This window comes from Paroedura picta, chromosome 10 (assembly GCF_049243985.1).
Source record: "Paroedura picta isolate Pp20150507F chromosome 10, Ppicta_v3.0, whole genome shotgun sequence".
NCBI classification, from domain to species: Eukaryota; Metazoa; Chordata; class Lepidosauria; order Squamata; family Gekkonidae; genus Paroedura; species Paroedura picta.
In genome coordinates this window covers 12,518,825-12,539,460 of record NC_135378.1, presented here as the reverse complement: position 1 = coordinate 12,539,460, position 20,636 = coordinate 12,518,825, and positions in this window count along the sequence as shown.

Below are 20,636 nucleotides of genomic sequence, written 5' to 3'. Positions count from 1 at the left end.
TTGTAACGCCTACCCGCTGCCTCTGATAAAGGACTTATTGGGTCACTTGGGGAAGGCGCGGATTTTCACGAAACTGGACTTGAGGGAGGCCTATTACCGGGTCCGGATAAAGAAAGGACATGAATATCTGACTGCTTTTAACACCCCCCTGGGGCAATTTGAGTACACCGTAATGCCGTTCGGCCTCGCTGGCGCTCCGGGCGTGTTCATGAATATGATCAATGAAATTATGCACGATTTATTGTATCAGGGGGTGTTGGTGTACATTGATGATATTTTGGTGTATTCTGAAAATGTTGAGAGTCATGCTAACTTGGTCCGTGAAGTGCTCCGCTGTTTACGGAAGCACCAATTGTTCGCCAAACTTTCGAAATGTGAATTCCACCGGGATGCGGTGGAGTTTCTGGGTTTTCGAGTTTCCCAGGCAGGGATTGAAATGGACCTGGGCAAAGTGCGGGATCTGTTAGCTTGGGAACCCCCCCGCACTAGGCGGCAACTGCAAAGTTTTCTGGGGTTCGCTAACTTCTACAGAACGTTCATCCCCAGTTTTGCCAAAGTGGCATTGCCTCTCACTGACCTGCTAAAAACGAAACAGGGGGGAAAAGCAGCAAGCCGCCCTGGGGCGCCACTCCAGTGGACCGCTCAATGCCAAGAAGCGTTTGACAGGCTAAAGTTATTATTCACCTCCGAACCGGTGCTGGCCCATGCCGACCCCACTAGACAATTCACCGTGCAAGTAGATTCCTCGGACGTGGCAATGGGGGCCGTGATCCTACAAGAGGGGGAGGACGGGAAGTTACACCCGTTGGCCTATTTGTCTAAAAAATTCTCCGGGGCTGAGAGGAACTGGGCAATTTGGGAAAAAGAGGCGGCTGCAGTGAAATTAGCTTTATCCACTTGGAGGCATTGGTTGGAGGGGTCCGCAGTCCCTTTTGTAGTATGGACGGAACACAAAAACCTCCAGGCGCTCAAGCAGCCCCGCTCGCTCTCAGCAAAGCAGATGAGGTGGGCGGAGTTTTTCGCTCGGTTCAACTTCTCCCTCAAGCATTTGCCGGGCAAAATGAACTTTCTGGCGGACGCCCTGTCGCGCCTGCCCCAGTACAACAGCAAACGTGACCCATTGGTGGATACAGTGTTTACCCCCGCCCAACTGGGGATGACCGCGGTGACGCGCAGCCAAACAAAGTCTGGAACGTCCATCCCAGGGGGTTGGGTCCAGAAAGAGGTGTCACAGGACTCTGAATTCCACTCCCTCCGCCCAGACCTTGTTGAGAAAGGGGGGTTGTTTTTCAAAGGCGAGCGGCTTTTTGTCCCAGCAGCGGCGCGCGGGGACGTTTTAAAACTTTGCCACGATGCAAAAACCGCTGGACATTTTGGGTTCGTGAAAACCCTGCACCTGGTCAGGAGACATTATTGGTGGCCGACTCTGCGTAAGGATGTGGAAAAATACGTGCAGGGGTGCCCCACTTGCATCGCCTCCAAACCGGCGGGTGGAAAGAAAAAAGGACTATTGCAGCCCCAGCCCACCCCCTCCCGACCATGGACGGATGTCACAATGGACTTTATCACAGACCTACCTCCCAGCCAGGGGAAGACCGTCATTTGGGTGGTGGTGGACGCTTTTTCCAAGCAGGCCCATTTTATCCCGTGTGCAAGCCTGCCCTCAGCAGCTAAATTGGCTTCATTATTCGTAACCCAAGTGATACGGCTGCATGGGATCCCGGGACGTGTACTGACGGATCGGGGCCCCCAGTTCGTTGCCAAGTTCTGGCGGGAGCTCCTGAGGCTGCTAGGTGTGGAGCAAGCCCTTACTTCGGGCTATCACCCGGAGTCGAATGGCCAGACCGAAAGGGTTAATCAGATCCTGGAACAATACTTGCGCTGTTTCATCAACCATCAGCAGGATGATTGGGTTGCCCTATTGCCACTAGCTGAATTTGCCTACAATAATGGGGCCCATGCCTCGACGGGCGTATCTCCCTTTAAGGTAGTGTACGGGACCGATTTAGTGGCAGCGCCCACCTGGGAGCTTAATTCCTCCGAGGCTCCTGAAGTCAATAAGTGGGCAGAGGCTATCAGTGCAGGTTGGCCAGTAATAGTTGCTAGCCTCGAGGAGGCAAAACAAGCCTATAAGACCCAGGCAGACAAGAAACGGGCACCTGCGCCTGTGTGGAAAGTGGGAGACCTGGCCTATTTGTCCACCAAGAACCTGCGGTGCCAACAGAAATCCAAGAAGCTTGGCCCAAAGTATGTGGGGCCATTCAAGGTGGTAAAACTGATTAATGCTGTAACTGTGGAGTTAGCTTTGCCAAAAACTTACAGGAATGTGCATCCGGTTTTTCATTCCAGCCTGCTGCGGAGAGCTCCTGATCCGGATGAGTGGCACCCCCCTCCAGCTACGCCTGTGCCAATATACATCGATAAAGACACCCATTATGAGGTCAACCAGATTTTAGACTCTCGTGTGCACAAGGGTCATCTCCAGTACTTGGTTGATTGGAAGGATTTCCCCTCAGGAGACAAAGAGTGGGTTGAGGCTGGGAACGTGAAGGCCTTCTCCGGGCTTTCCATCGAGCGTTCCCTGATTGCCCTCGCCCGGTTGATGCAGGCTAGGTGGGGGAGGGAAGTTTGTTTTAATGCGGAGGGATGTCAGGATTGTAGAATCTCTGTCATAAATTAGCCTGAGTTCCTCCATGTCAGTTATATTGCTTGATTGGGCCTGGCGCCTCCTTGCCCAGGCCTTGTAGTTTGTTAGCTATAAAATTGAATAGTGATGTTATGTTAACCTTATCTTGTTGTGGGCTCGCGGGGTTGTTGTCACCTCTTCAAGGCTGGGAGAGCGAAATCCTGTTTATGTTACACATATGTCTTTTCTCTCTTGCCCCCTCCCTTGGGAACTGTCAAGTTTTGGGCGGGAGAAATGTATTGATAAGCTGGGGCAAATCTGTCCTCTGGCAGATTTGACTTCTCAGTCTCTTGCGTATAGTGCTAATCAATAAAACTCTTTTTATTAAGAAGTTTGTTGTGAGTTTCCTGTACGTTTGACAGCGCTCACCAGAGTTCCCCTGGAGAGGAGGGGATGTCCGTTACGAGCAGGGGGGATATCACAACGCACCAGGAGTCAAAGCGGAAGCCAACCTCCACCATGAAACAGGTGACCAACTGAAATGACATCACAAAGCGCTCACCTGAGTTAACTTGGAGAAGAGGGGATGTCCGTTATAAACAGGGCGGATATCACAACACACCAGGAGTCACAGCGGAAGCCAACCTCCACCTTGAAACAGGTGACCAACTGAAATGACATCACAAAGCGCTCACCTGAGTTCCCCTGGAGAGCAGGGGATGTCTGTTACAAGCAGGGGGGATATCACAACACACCAGGAGTCACAGGGGAAGCCAGCCTCCACCTTGAAACAGGTGACCAACTGAAATGACATCACAAAGCGCTCACCTGAGTTCCCCTAGAGATGAGGGGATGTCTGTTAAAAGCAGGAGGGATATCACAACATGCCCGGATTCACAGGGGAAGACAATCTCAACCTTGAAACAGGTGACCAATTGAAATGACATCACAAAGCACTCACCTGAGTTACCCTGGAGAGCAGGGGATGTCTGTTACAAGCAGGGGGAATATCACAACACGCCAGGAGTCACAGGGGCAGCCAACCTTCACCTTGAAACAGGTGACCAACTGAAATGACTCACTCACTCACTTCCCCTGGAGATGAGGAAATGTCTCTTAATGTCATGGCGGATAACATAACACACTAGAAGTCAGAGTCAAAGCCATCCTCCAACTAGAACCTTAAGACCTACTGAAATGACATCACAAAGACCTCAACTCTATTTCCATGGTGACAAAGGAATGTCTCTTACTGGCATGGCGGAACACATAACACACTAGACCAGAGGGGAAGCCAAGCTCCAGCTGGAATCTTGTGACGTACTACAATGACATCACAAAGCACTAACCTCAGTTCCCCTGGAGATGAGGGAATGTCTCTTCTGTCATTGGGGATAACATAACACACTGGCAAGCCAGCCTCCACCTTGAAACAGGTGACCAACTGAAATGACATCACAAAGCGCTCACCAGAGTACACCTGGAGACGAGGGGATGTCTGTTACAAGCAGGGGGGATATCATAACACACCAGGAGTCACAGGGGAAGACAACCTCCACCTTGAAACAGATGACCAACTGAAATGACATCACAAAGCGCTCACCAGAGTTCCCCTGGAGAAGAGGGGATGTTTGTTACAAGCAGGGGGGATATAACAAAGCGCTCACCTGAGTTCCCCTGGAGTGGAGGGGATGTCTATTACAACAAGGGGGGATATCAAAACACACCAGGAGTCAGAGGGAAAGCCAACGTCCCCTTGAAACAGGTGACCAACTGTAATGACATCACAAAGCGCTCACCTGAGTTCCCCTGGAGAGGAGGGGATGTCTGTTACAAGCAGGGGGGTTATCACAACACACCAGGAGTCACAGCGGAAGCCATCCTCCACCATGAAAGAGGTGACCAACTGAAATGACATCACAAAGCGCTCACCTGGGTTCCCCTAGAGATGAGGGAATGTCTCTTCTGGCATGGGGGATAACATAACACACTGGAAAGCCAACCTCCACCTTGAAACAGGTGACCAACTGAAATGACATCACAAAGCGCTCACCTGAGTTCCCCTGGAGAACAGGGGATGTCTGTTACAAGCAAGGGGGGTATCAGAAAGCGCTCACCTGAGTTCCCCTGGTGAGGAGGGGATGTCTGTTACAAGCAGGGGGGATATCACAACACACCAGGAGTCACAGGGGAAGCCAACCTCAACCTTGAAACAGGTGACCAACTGAAATGACATCACAAAGTGCTCACCTGAGTTCCCCTAGAGATGAGGGGATGTCTGTTACAAGCAGGGGGGATATCACAAAGCGCTCACCTGAGTTCCCCTGGTGAGGAGGGGATGTCTGTTACAAGCAGGGGGAATATCACAACACGCCAGGAGTCACAGGGGCAGCCAACCTTCACCTTGAAACAGGTGACCAACTGAAATGACTCACTCACTCACTTCCCCTGGAGATGAGGAAATGTCTCTTAATGTCATGGCGGATAACATAACACACTAGAAGTCAGAGTCAAAGCCATCCTCCAACTAGAACCTTAAGACCTACTGAAATGACATCACAAAGACCTCAACTCTATTTCCATGGTGACAAAGGAATGTCTCTTACTGGCATGGCGGAACACATAACACACTAGACCAGAGGGGAAGCCAAGCTCCAGCTGGAATCTTGTGACGTACTACAATGACATCACAAAGCACTAACCTCAGTTCCCCTGGAGATGAGGGAATGTCTCTTCTGTCATTGGGGATAACATAACACACTGGCAAGCCAGCCTCCACCTTGAAACAGGTGACCAACTGAAATGACATCACAAAGCGCTCACCAGAGTACACCTGGAGACGAGGGGATGTCTGTTACAAGCAGGGGGGATATCATAACACACCAGGAGTCACAGGGGAAGACAACCTCCACCTTGAAACAGATGACCAACTGAAATGACATCACAAAGCGCTCACCAGAGTTCCCCTGGAGAAGAGGGGATGTTTGTTACAAGCAGGGGGGATATAACAAAGCGCTCACCTGAGTTCCCCTGGAGTGGAGGGGATGTCTATTACAACAAGGGGGGATATCAAAACACACCAGGAGTCAGAGGGAAAGCCAACGTCCCCTTGAAACAGGTGACCAACTGTAATGACATCACAAAGCGCTCACCTGAGTTCCCCTGGAGAGGAGGGGATGTCTGTTACAAGCAGGGGGGTTATCACAACACACCAGGAGTCACAGCGGAAGCCATCCTCCACCATGAAAGAGGTGACCAACTGAAATGACATCACAAAGCGCTCACCTGGGTTCCCCTAGAGATGAGGGAATGTCTCTTCTGGCATGGGGGATAACATAACACACTGGAAAGCCAACCTCCACCTTGAAACAGGTGACCAACTGAAATGACATCACAAAGCGCTCACCTGAGTTCCCCTGGAGAACAGGGGATGTCTGTTACAAGCAGGGGGGGTATCAGAAAGCGCTCACCTGAGTTCCCCTGGTGAGGAGGGGATGTCTGTTACAAGCAGGGGGGATATCACAACACACCAGGAGTCACAGGGGAAGCCAACCTCAACCTTGAAACAGGTGACCAACTGAAATGACATCACAAAGTGCTCACCTGAGTTCCCCTAGAGATGAGGGGATGTCTGTTACAAGCAGGGGGGATATCACAAAGCGCTCACCTGAGTTCCCCTGGTGAGGAGGGGATGTCTGTTACAAGCAGGGGGAATATCACAACACGCCAGGAGTCACAGGGGCAGCCAACCTTCACCTTGAAACAGGTGACCAACTGAAATGACTCACTCACTTACTTCCCCTGGAGATGAGGACATGTCTCTTAATGTCAGGGCGGATAACATAACACACTACAAGACAGAGTCAAAGCCATCCTCCAACTAGAACCTTAAGACCTACTGAAATGACATCACAAAGCGCTCAACTCTATTCCCATGGAGACAAAGGAATGTCTCTTACTGGCATGGCGGAACACATAACACACTAGACCAGAGGGGAAGCCAAGCTCCAGCTGGAATCTTGTGACGTACTACAATGACATCACAAAGCACTAACCTCAGTTCCCCTGGAGATGACGGAATGTCTCTTCTGGAATGGGGGAAAACATAACACACTGGCAAGCCAGCCTCCACCTTGAAACAGGTGACCAACTGAAATGACATCACAAAGCGCTCACCAGAGTACACCTTTAGACGAGGGGATGTCTGTTACAAGCAGGGGGGATATCATAACACACCAGGAGTCACAGGGGAAGACAACCTCCACCTTGAAACAGATGACCAACTGAAATGACATCACAAAGCGCTCACCTGAGTTCCCCTGGAGAGGAGGGGATGTCTGTTACAAGCAGGGGGGTTATCACAACACACCAGGAGTCACAGCGGAAGCCATCCTCCACCATGAAGCAGGTGACCAACTGAAATGACCTCACAAAGCGCTCACCTGAGTTCCCCTGGAGAGCAGGGGATGTCTGTTACAAGCAGGAGGGATATCACAAAGCGCTCACCTGAGTTCCCCTGCTGAGGAGGGGATGTCTGTTACAAGCAGGGGGGATATCACAACACACCAGGAGTCATAGGGGAAGCCAACCTCCAACTTGAAACAGGTGACCAACTGAAATGACATCACAATGCGCTCACCAGAGTTCCCCTGGAGAGGAGGGGATGTCCGTTACAAGCAGGGGGGATATCACAATGCACCAGGAGTCACAGCGGAAGCCAACCTCCACCTTGAAACAGGTGACCAACTGAAATGACATCACAAAGCGCTCACCTGAGTTCCCCTGGAGAGCAGGGGATGTCTGTAACAAGCAGGGGGGATATCACAACACACCAGGAATCACAGGGGAAGCCAACCTCCACCTTGAAACAGGTGAACAACTGAAATGACAGCACAAAGCGCTCACCTGAGTTCCCCTGGAGAGCAGGGGATGTCTGTTACAAGCAGGGGGGATACCACAACACACCAGGAGTCACAGGGGAAGCCAACCTCCAACTTGAAACAGGTGACCAACTGAAATGGCATCACAAAGCGTTCACCTGAGTTCCACTAGAGATTAGGGGATGTCTGTTACAAGCAGGAGGGATATCACAAAGCACTCACCTGAGTTCCCCTGGTGAGGAGGGGATGTCTGTTACCAGCAGGGGGGATATCACAACACACCAGGAGTCACAGGGGAAGCCAACCTCCACCTTGAAACAGGTGACCAACTGAAATGACATCACAAAGCGCTCACCTGAGTTCCACTGGAGAGGAGGGGATGTCTGTTACTAGAAGGGGGGTTATCACAACACACCAGGAGTCACAGCGGAAGCCAACCTCCACCATGAAACAGGTGACCAACTGAAATGACATCACAAAGCGCTCACCTGAGTTCCCCTGGAGAGCAGGGGATGTCTGTTACAAGCAGGTGGGATATCACAAAGCGCTCACCTGAGTTCCCCAGGAGAGCAGAGGATGTCTGTTACAAGCAGGGGGGATACCACAACACACCAGGAGTCACAGGGGAAGCCAACCTCCACCTTGAAACAGGTGACCAACTGAAATGGCATCACAAAGCGTTCACCTGAATTCCACTAGAGATTAGGGGATGTCTGTTACAAGCAGGGGGGATATCACAACACACCAGGAGTCACAGGGGAAGACAACCTCCACCTTGAAACAGATGACCAACTGAAATGACATCACAAAGCGCTCACCTGAGTTAACTTGGAGAAGAGGGGATGTCTGTTACAAGCAGGGGGGATATCATAACACACCAGGAGTCACAGGGGAAGACAACCTCCACCTTGAAACAGATGACCAACTGAAATGACATCACAAAGCGCTCACCTGAGTTCCCCAGCTGAGGAGGGGATGTCTGTTACAAGCAGGGGGGATATCACAACACACCAGGAGTCACAGGGGAAGCCAACCTCCACCTTGAAACAGGTGACCAACTGAAATGACATCACAAAGCGCTCATCAGAGTTCCCCTGGAGAGGCGGGGATGTCCGTTACAAGCAGAGGGGATATCACAATACACCAGGAGTCACAGGGGAAGCCAACCTCCACCTTGAAACAGGTGACCAACTGTAATGACATCACAAAGCGCTGACCTGAGTTCCCCTGGAGAGCAGGGGATCTCTGTTACAAGCAGGGGGGATATCACAAAGCGCTCACCTGAGTTCCCCTGGAGAGGAGGGGATGTCTATTACAAGAAGGGGGCATATCAAACCACACCAGGAGTCACAGCGGAAGCCAACCTCCACCATGAAACAGGTGACCAACTGAAATGACATCACAAAGCGCTCACCTGAGCTCCCCTGGAGAGCTGGGGATGTCTGTTACATGCAGGGGGGATATCACAAAGCGCTCACCTGAGTTCCCCTGGAGAGCAGGGGATGTCTGTTACAAGCAGGGGGGATACCACAACACACCAGGAGTCACAGGGGAAGCCAACCTCCACCTTGAAACAGGTGACCAACTGAAATGACATCACAAAGTGCTGACCTGAGTTCCCCTGGAGAGCAGGGGCTCTCTGTTACAAGCAGGGGGATATCACAAAGCGCTCACCTGAGTTCCCCTGCTGAGGAGGGGATGTCTGTTACAAGCAGGGGGGATATCACAACACACCAGGAGTCACAGGGGAAGCCAACCTCCACCTTGAAACAGGTGACCAACTGAAATGACATCACAAAGCGGTCACCAGAGTTCCCCTGGAGAGGAGGCGATGTCCGTTACAAGCAGGGGGGATATCACAACGCACTAGGAGTCACAGGGGAAGCCAACCTCCACCTTGAAACAGGTGACCAAGTTTAATGACATCACAAAGCGCACACCTGAGTTCCCCTGGAGAGGAGGGAATGTCTGTTACAAGCAGGGGGGTTATCACAACACACCAGGAGTCACAGCGGAAGCCAACCTCCACCATGAAACAGGTGACCAACTGAAATTACATCACAAAGCGCTCACCTGAGTTAACTTGGAGAAGAGGGGATGTCTGTTACAAGCAGGGGGGATATCACAACACGCCCGGATTCACAGGGGAAGAAAATCTCAACCTTGAAACAGGTGACCAACTGAAATGACATCACAAAGCACTCATCTGAGTTCCCCTGGAGAGCAGGGGATGTCTGTTACAAGCAGGGGGGATATCACAAAGCGCTCACCTGAGTTCCCCTGGTGAGGAGGGGATGTCTGTTACAAGCAGGGGGGATATCACAAAGCGCTCACCTGAGTTCCCCTGGTGAGGAGGGGATGTCTGTTACAAGCAGGGGGGATATCACAACACGCCAGGAGTCACAGGGGAAGCCAACCTCCACCTTGAAACAGGTGACCAACTGAAATGACATCACAAAGCGCTCACCTGAGTTCCCCTAGAGATGAGGGGATGTCTATTATAAACAGGGGGGATATCACAACACACCAGGAGTCACAGCGGAAGCCAACCTCCACCTTGAAACAGGTGACCAACAGAAATGACATCACAAATCGCTCACCTGAGTTAACTTGGAGAAGAGGGGATGTCTGTTACAAGCAGGGGGGATATCACAACACACCAGGAGTCACAGGGGAAGCCAACCTCCAACTTGAAACAGGTGACCAACTGAAATGACATCACAAAGCGCTCACCTGAGTTACCCTGGAGAGCAGGTGATGTCTGTTAAAAGCAGGGGGGATATCAGAAAGCGCTCACCTGTGTTCCCCTGGTGAGGAGGGGATGTCTGTTACAAGCAGGGGGGATATCACAACACGCCAGGAGCCACAGGGGAAGCCAACCTCCACCTTGAAACAGTTGACCAACTGAAATGACATCACAAAGCCCTCACCTGAGTTCCCGTGGAGAGGAGGGGATGTCTGTTACAAGAAGGGGGGTTATCACAACACCCCAGGAGTCACAGCGGAAGCCAACCTCCACCATGAATCAGGTGACCAACTGAAATGACCTCACAAACGCTCACCTGAGTTAACTTGGAGAAGAGGGGATGTCTGTTACAAGCAGGGGGGATATCACAACACACCAGGAGTCACAGGGGAAGCCAACCTCCACCTTGAAACAGGTGACCAACTGAAATGACATCACAAAGCGCTCACCTGAGTTCCCCTGGAGAACAGGGGATATCTGTTACAAGCATTGAGGATATCAGAAAGCGCTCACCTGAGTTCCCCTGGTGAGGAGGGGATGTCTGTTACAAGCAGGGGGGATATCACAACACACCAGGAGTCACAGGGGAAGCCAACCTCCAACTTGAAACAGGTGACCAACTGAAATGACATCACAAAGCGCTCACCTGAGTTCCCCTGGAGAACAGGGGATATCTGTTACAAGCAGTGGGGATATCAGAAAGCGCTCACCTGAGTTCCCCTGGTGAGGAGGGGATGTCTGATACAAGCAGGGGGGATATCACAACACACCAGGAGTCACAGGGGAAGCCAACCTCCAACTTGAAACAGGTGACCAACTGAAATGACATCACAAAGCGCTTACCTGAGTTACCCTGGAGAACAGGGGATGTCTGTTACAAGCACGGGGGATATCACAAAACACCAGGAGGCACAGGGGAAGCCAACCTCAACCTTGAAACAGGTGACCAACTGAAATGACATCACAAAGCGCTCACCTGAGTTCCCCTAGAGATGAGGGGATGTCTGTTACAAGCAGGGGGGATATCACAAAGCGCTCACCTGAGTTCCCCTGGTGAGGAGGGGATGTCTGTTACAAGCAGGGGGGATATCACAACACGCCAGGAGTCACAGGGGAAGCCAACCTCCACCTTGAAACAGGTGACCAACTGAAATGACATCACAAAGCTCTCACCTGAGTTCCCCTAGAGATGAGGGGATGTCTATTATAAACAGGGGGGATATCACAACACACCAGGAGTCACAGCAGAAGCCAACCTCCACCTTGAAACAGGTGACCAACAGAAATGACATCACAAATCGCTCACCTGAGTTAACTTGGAGAAGAGGGGATGTCTGTTACAAGCAGGGGGGATATCACAACACACCAGGAGTCACAGGGGAAGCCAACCTCCAACTTGAAACAGGTGACCAACTGAAATGACATCACAAAGCGCTCACCTGAGTTACCCTGGAGAGCAGGTGATGTCTGTTACAAGCAGGGGGGATATCAGAAAGCGCTCACCTGTGTTCCCCTGGTGAGGAGGGGATGTCTGTTACAAGCAGGGGGGATATCACAACACGCCAGGAGTCACAGGGGAAGCCAACCTCCACCTTGAAACAGTTGACCAACTGAAATGACATCACAAAGCCCTCACCTGAGTTCCCGTGGAGAGGAGGGGATGTCTGTTACAAGAAGGGGGGTTATCACAACACCCCAGGAGTCACAGCGGAAGCCAACCTCCACCATGAATCAGGTGACCAACTGAAATGACATCACAAAGCGCTCACCTGAGTTAACTTGGAGAAGAGGGGATGTCTGTTACAAGGAGGGGGGATATCACAACACACCAGGAGTCACAGGGGAAGCCAACCTCCAACTTGAAACAGGTGACCAACTGGGGGGTGTGGCTAAAGATGTCGTCCTGAGAGGGTGGCAGGGCATCTGCTCTGCTATCTCTGAAGCCTGACAGGGGTCAATTGTGCAAGCAATTGGCAGAAAAGAGGAGGGGTACGCAAACCTCACCTCACCTTTCTACCCAGGAAGTTCTTGGGGCCGTCTCCAATCCTTTAGGGAGTATATCTCCCTGGATTATAGGCTGTCAGCGTTCCAGGTCCAGAGGACGACTGCCATTTTCTACCTCGGACTTTCTTTTCTTTCTTTAATCTTAAAGTATCTGCTTCAACCCTACATGATGATTTACCACAAATGAACGCTTTGAACTGAGGGGAGGACTTCGGCTGAGTTCCAAAACATCATTTACTGCAAGTATCTCTCGCTTTTTTTTTCTCCGTCTCTCTTCCTGCATCAAAGCCCTTTGTTTCCCCCCTCCTCTTACTCTGCTCTGCCTGAAGCCACCTCGTTAAGAGGCAGGCTAATTCTCCTAACTAAGCAGAAGAAGGATTCAAATCAACTCGAATTAATTGGCAAAACCTCTTATTGTAATTGTTTTGGTTTTCGGAGATAGAGATAAGAGCAGTGAATGTGAAAATCTCACGAGAACTTTGTGCCAGTACGAGAATCCCTGCCTTAACCGGCTTCAATACGTCACATGCCTGTGCCGGAACATTAGAGGATAAAACAGAGGACCTCTACTGGCCACTTGTAAAATTGTTTGGGGCCGGGTTTTTTTTAAGTCAAAATCATGTCTATGTTAAAAAGATTGGCTCATCTAATAGAGATACAAACCCAAGATTACAAAGTATTCTTAGATGGATTGATCAAAAATATCTCCAAGGAGATCCAAGATGGCAAGGAAGAAGTCTTCAATAGGAATGATGGATCAATAACAGTGACTGATGACAGCTTTAAACAAGGTGAAAAACCAACAGCAGAAGAGAAATCTGAAATTCATATCTTCAAGGAGATCCAAGATGCCAAGGAAGACGTCTTTAACAGGAATAATGGATCAATAACAGTGGCTGATGACAGCTCTAAACAAGGTGGAAAACCAACAGTAGAAGAGAAATCTGAAATTCTGGAGACGGAAAATGGGATGCCGGAGTTCTGCAGCCCAGATAAGGACACCCTTTTTAAAAAGACATACAGCCATCTCAAAGCAAGAGTGTACAAAAATCAATCAAAAGAAATATGGATCTGCAGTGAAAGTAACCGATTTAAAGGATCTCTCTGGGGAAAAAATTGTATTGATACTGGAGTCCAGGAGGTGCAACGGCCTCAAGATTTATCGATGCATATTTTGCGGGAAAGAGTACAACTGCACTTCCTACGCCAAAGGCCAATGGGACAGAATATAATTTTACGGGAACGACAAGATGTAGCAAGCCTCGAGATGAGACCCCCTTAAGAAGACCGAAAGCTCATATTGTTTTATGTTTAATGTTATACCGTATTCTATATTTCCATTTTTATGAAAAAGGGGAAGCAGTGTCTCTTTCGCTCTTGTTTTTTTTTTTGTCTCTTTTCTTTTATAGGCATATAGGTAATATAATCATTAGTGCTGAAAATGTAAAATGGGGTTCTCCCCCCTTATTTTTTCTTTCTTCTATTAGTGAATTGTCCTAGGACTAAAGCCTACACTGAGGATGGTTCTTAGAATGGGTCAAGCAAAAATTGTTTTGTAGATGTATTAGAACCAAGGATAAGGAGAAGCTATAGAAGACTGAAAGCTTATATTGTTCTATGTTTAATGTTAAGCATTTAATCTAAACCTGGAAATCTTATTATTCTCTGTATTAACAACATATACTGTATCCTATATTGCTATTTTTATGAAAAAGGGGAAGCAGTGCCTTTTTTCTCTCTTGTTTCTTTTTCTTAGTAGGCATATAGGTAATATAATCGTTAGCGTTGGAAATATAAAATGGGGCTTTCCCCTCTTATTATTTTTTTTATTGGTGTATTGTTATAGGGCCAAAGCTCATATTGATCTGTAGAAAATGCAAAGCTCTCAACTTATACCTGTCCGGATGGCTCTTAGAATGGGCCAAGTATAAATGGTTTGTAGATGTATCTGTATTAAGGATAAGGAGAAATTATGAAATCCTTTTGTAATTTTTTTTCTTTGTACATCTTTAAGGCAAAGCCCTACTTTCCTCTCCCTTTATCAGGGTATTGATACAGGGCCAAAACTAATACTGTGCTATAAGAAATGTTTAATGTTAAGCATCTAACTCAAACCTAGAAATATCTGCTAGGATAGCTCTCAGATTGTATCAAGCAGTTAATGTGAGGTCTACGATCTCTCAAGTAAGTTGATTAATAATAACTTTTCTTTTGTATATCTAAACAGGCTTTTTTTTTTTTTTTTTTTTAATGTAGTGGAAATGTGGATGGCTCTTAGACTCATGGCTCTTAGAGTTTTGGGCAAAAGTTTATATCACTGTGGAGTCAATGTGGGGTCGTATATTCTCAAATGATGACTATATTTCTATCTTTATGAAAATAAAAAAAATCATTATAAAAAAAAAAAAAAGAAACAGGTGACCAACTGAAATGACATCACAAAGCGCTCACCTGAGTTCCCCTGGAGAACAGGGGATATCTGTTACAAGCAGTGGGGATATCAGAAAGCGCTCACCTGAGTTCCCCTGGTGAGGAGGGGATGTCTGATACAAGCAGGGGGGATATCACAACACACCAGGAGTCACAGGGGAAGCCAACCTCCAACTTGAAACAGGTGACCAACTGAAATGACATCACAAAGCACTCACCTGAGTTCCCCTGGAGAACAGGGGATGTCTGTTACAAGCAGGGGGGATATCAGAAAGCGCTCACCTGAGTTCCCCTGGTGAGGAGGGGATGTCTGTTACAAGCAGGGGGGATATCACAACACACCAGGAGTCACAGGGGAAGCCAACCTCCAACTTGAAACAGGTGACCAACTGAAATGACATCACAAAGCGCTCACCTGAGTTCCCCTGGAGAACACGGGATATCTGTTACAAGCAGTGGGGATATCAGAAAGCGCTCACCTGAGTTCCCCTGGTGAGGAGGGGATGTCTGATACAAGCAGGGGGGATATCACAACACACCAGGAGTCACAGGGGAAGCCAACCTCCAACTTGAAACAGGTGACCAACTGAAATGACATCACAAAGCGCTCACCTGAGTTACCCTGGAGAACAGGGGATGTCTGTTACAAGCAGGGGGGATATCAGAAAGCGCTCACCTGAGTTCCCCTGGTGAGGAGGGGATGTCTGTTACAAGCACGGGGGATATCACAAAACACCAGGAGTCACAGGGGAAGCCAACCTCAACCTTGAAACAGGTGACCAACTGAAATGACATCACAAAGCGCTCACCTGAGTTCCCCTAGAGATGAGGGGATGTCTGTTACAAGCAGGGGGGATATCACAAAGCGCTCACCTGAGTTCCCCTGGTGAGGAGGGGATGTCTGTTACAAGCAGGGGGGATATCACAAAGCGCTCACCTGAGTTCCCCTGGTGAGGAGGGGATGTCTGTTACAAGCAGGGGGGATATCACAACACGCCAGGAGTCACAGGGGAAGCCAACCTCCACCTTGAAACAGGTGACCAACTGAAATGACATCACAAAGCTCTCACCTGAGTTCCCCTAGAGATGAGGTGATGTCTATTATAAACAGGGGGGATATCACAACACACCAGGAGTCACAGCAGAAGCCAACCTCCACCTTGAAACAGGTGACCAACAGAAATGACATCACAAATCGCTCACCTGAGTTAACTTGGAGAAGAGGGGATGTCTGTTACAAGCAGGGGGGATATCACAACACACCAGGAGTCACAGGGGAAGCCAACCTCCAACTTGAAACTTGAAACAGGTGACCAACTGAAATGACATCACAAAGCGCTCACCTGAGTTCACCTAGAGATGAGGGGATGTCTGTTACAAGGAGGGGGGATATCACAAAGCGCTCACCTGAGTTCCCCTGCTGAGGAGGGGATGTCTGTTACAAGCAGGGGGGATATCACAACACACCAGGAGTCACAGGGGAAGCCAACCTCCACCATGAAACAGGTGACCAACTGAAATGACATCACAAAGCGCTCACCTGAGTTCCCCTGGAGAGCAGGGGATGTCTGTTACAAGCAGGAGGGATATCACAAAGCGCTCACCTGAGTTCCCCTGGTGAGGAGGGGATGTCTGTTACAAGCAGGGGGGATATCACAACACACCAGGAGTCACAGGGGAAGCCAACCTCAACCTTGAACCATGTGACCAACTGAAATGACATCACAAAGCGCTCACCTGAGTTCCCCTAGAGATGAGGGGATGTCTGTTACAAGGAGGGGGGATATCACAAAGCGCTCACCTGAGTTCCCCTGCTGAGGAGGGGATGTCTGTTACAAGCAGGGGGGATATCACAACACACCAGGAGTCACAGGGGAAGCCAACCTCCACCTTGAAACAGGTGACCATCTGAAATGACATCACAAAGCGCTCACCTGAGTTCCCGTGGAGAGGAGGGGATGTCTGTTACAAGCAGGGGGGTATCACAAAGCGCTCACCTGAGTTCCCCTGGTGAGGAGGGGATGTCTGTTACAAGCAGGGGGAATATCACAACACGCCAGGAGTCACAGGGGCAGCCAACCTTCACCTTGAAACAGGTGACCAACTGAAATGACTCACTCACTTACTTCCCCTGGAGATGAGGACATGTCTCTTAATGTCAGGGCGGATAACATAACACACTACAAGACAGAGTCAAAGCCATCCTCCAACTAGAACCTTAAGACCTACTGAAATGACATCACAAAGCGCTCAACTCTATTCCCATGGAGACAAAGGAATGTCTCTTACTGGCATGGCGGAACACATAACACACTAGACCAGAGGGGAAGCCAAGCTCCAGCTGGAATCTTGTGACGTACTACAATGACATCACAAAGCACTCACCTCAGTTCCCCTGGAGATGAGGGAATGTCTCTTCTGGCATGGGGGATAACATAACACACTGGCAAGCCAACCTCCACCTTGAAACAGGTGACCTACTGAAATGACATCACAAAGCGCTCACCAGAGTACACCTGGAGACGAGGGGATGTCTGTTACAATCAGGGGGGATATCATAACACACCAGGAGTCACAGGGGAAGACAACCTCCACCTTGAAACAGATGACCAACTGAAATGACATCACAAAGCGCTCACCTGAGTTCCCCTGGAGAAGAGGGGATGTTTGTTACAAGCAGGGGGAATATCACAAAGCGCTCACCTGAGTTCCCCTGGAGTGGAGGGGATGTCTATTACAACAAGGGGGGATATCAAAACACACCAGGAGTCAGAGGGAAAGCCAACGTCCATCTTGAAACAGATGACCAACTGTAATGACATCACAAAGCGCTCACCTGAGTTCCCCTGGAGAGGAGGGGATGTCTGTTACAAGCAGGGGGGTTATCACAACACACCAGGAGTCACAGCGGAAGCCATCCTCCACCATGAAACAGGTGACCAACTGAAATGACATCACAAAGCGCTCACCTGGGTTCCCCTAGAGATGAGGGAATGTCTCTTCTGGCATGGGGGATAACATAACACACTGGCAAGCCAACCTCCACCTTGAAACAGGTGACCAACTGAAATGACATCACAAAGCGCTCACCTGAGTTCCCCTGGAGAAGAGGGGATGTTTGTTACAAGCAGGGGGGATATCACAAAGCGCTCACCTGAGTTCCCCTGGAGTGGAGGGGATGTCTATTACAAGAAGGGGGGATATCAAAACACACCAGGAGTCAGAGGGGAAGCCAACCTCCACCTTGAAATAGGTGACCAACAGTAATGACATCACAAAGCGCTCACCTGAGTTCCCCTGGAGAGGAGGGGATGTCTGTTACAAGCAGGGGGGATATCACAACACGCCAGGATTCACAGGGGAAGACAATCTCAACCTTGAAACAGGTGACCAACTGAAATGACATCACAAAGCACTCACCTGAGTTCCCCTGGAGAACTGGGGATGTCTGTTACAAGCAGGGGGGATATCACAAAGCGCTCACCTGAGTTCCCCTGGTGAGGAGGGGATGTCTGTTACAAGCAGGGGGGATATCACAAAGCGCTCACCTGAGTTCCCCTGGTGAGGAGGGGATGTCTGTTACAAGCAGGGGGGATATCACAACACGCCAGGAGTCACAGGGGAAGCAAACCTCCACCTTGAAACAGGGGACCAACTGAAATGACATCACAAAGCGCTCACCTGAGTTCCCCTAGAGATGAGGGGATGTCTGTTATAAACAGGGGGGATATCACAACACACCAGGAGTCACAGCGGAAGCCAACCTCCACCTTGAAACAGGTGACCAACTGAAATGACTCACTCACTTACTTCCCCTGGAGATGAGGACATGTCTCTTAATGTCATGGCGGATAACATAACACATTACAAGTCAGAGTCAAAGCCATCCTCCAACTAGAACCTTAAGACCTACTGAAATGACATCACAAAGCGCTCAACTCTATTCCCATGGAGACAAAGGAATGTCTCTTACTGGCATGGCGGAACACATAACACACTAGACCAGAGGGGAAGCCAAGCTCCAGCTGGAATCTTGTGACGTACTACAATGACATCACAAAGCACTAACCTCAGTTCCCCTGGAGATGAGGGAATGTCTCTTCTGGCATGGGGGATAACATAACACACTGGCAAGCCAGCCTCCACCTTGAAACAGGTGACCAACTGAAATGACATCACAAAACGCTCACCAGAGTACACCTGGAGACGAGGGGATGTCTGTTACAAGCAGGGGGGGATATCATAACACACCAGGAGTCACAGGGGAAGTCAACCTCCACCTTGAAACAGATGACCAACTGAAATGACATCACAAAGCGCTCACCTGAGTTCCCCTGGAGAAGAGGGGATGTTTGTTACAAACAGGGGGGATATAACAAAGCGCTCACCTGAGTTCCCCTGGAGTGGAGGGGATGTCTATTACAAGAAGGGGGGATATCAAAATACACCAGGAGTCAGAGGGGAAGCCAACCTCCACCTTGAAACAGGTGACCAACTGTAATGACATCACAAAGCGCTCACCTGAGTTCCCCTGGAGAGGAGGGGATGTCTGTTACAAGCAGGGGGGTTATCACAACAAACCAGGAGTCACAGCGGAAGCCATCCTCCACCATGAAACAGGTGACCAACTGAAATGACATCACAAAGCGCTCACCTGAGTTCCCCTGGAGAGCAGGGGATGTCTGTTACAAGCAGGAGGGATATCTCAAAGCCCTCACCTGAGTTCCCCTGGTGAGGAGGGGATGTCTGTTACAAGGAGGGGGGATATCACAACACACCAGGAATCACAGGGGAAGCCAACCTCAACCTTGAAACATGTGACCAACTGAAATTACATCACAAAGCGCTCACCTGAGTTCACCTAGAGATGAGGGGATGTCTGTTACAAGGAGGGGGGATATCACAAAGCGCTCACCTGAGTTCCCCTGCTGAGGAGGGGATGTCTGTTACAAGCAGGGGGGATATCACAACACACCAGGAGTCACAGGGGAAGCCAACCTCCACCATGAAACAGGTGACCAACTGAAATGACATCACAAAGCGCTCACCTGAGTTCCCCTGGTGAGGAGGGGATGTCTGTTACAAGCAGGAGGGATATCACAAAGCGCTCACCTGAGTTCCCCTGATGAGGAGGGGATGTCTGTTACAAGCAGGGGGGATATCACAACACACCAGGAGTCACAGGGGAAGCCAAACTCAACCTTGAACCATGTGACCAACTGAAATGACATCACAAAGCGCTCACCTGAGTTCCCCTAGAGATGAGGGGATGTCTGTTACAAGGAGGGGGGATATCACAAAGCGCTCACCTGAGTTCCCCTGCTGAGGAGGGGATGTCTGTTACAAGCAGGGGGGATATCACAACACACCAGGAGTCACAGGAGAAGCCAACCTCCACCTTGAAACAGGTGACCAACTGAAATGACATCACAAAGCGCTCACCTGAGTTCCCGTGGAGAGGAGGGGATTTCTGTTACAAGCAGGGGGGATATCACAAAGCGCTCACCTGAGTTCCCCTGGTGAGGAGGGGATGTCTGTTACAAGCAGGGGGAATATCACAACACGCCAGGAGTCACAGGGGCAGCCAACCTTCACCTTGAAACAGGTGACCAACTGAAATGACTCACTCACTTACTTCCCCTGGAGATGAGGACATGTCTCTTAATGTCAGGGCGGATAACATAACACACTACAAGACAGAGTCAAAGCCATCCTCCAACTAGAACCTTAAGACCTACTGAAATGACATCACAAAGCGCTCAACTCTATTCCCATGGAGACAAAGGAATGTCTCTTACTGGCATGGCGGAACACATAACACACTAGACCAGAGGGGAAGCCAAGCTCCAGCTGGAATCTTGTGACGTACTAAAATGACATCACAAAGCACTCACCTCAGTTCCCCTGGAGATGAGGGAATGTCTCTTCTGGCATGGGGGATAACATAACA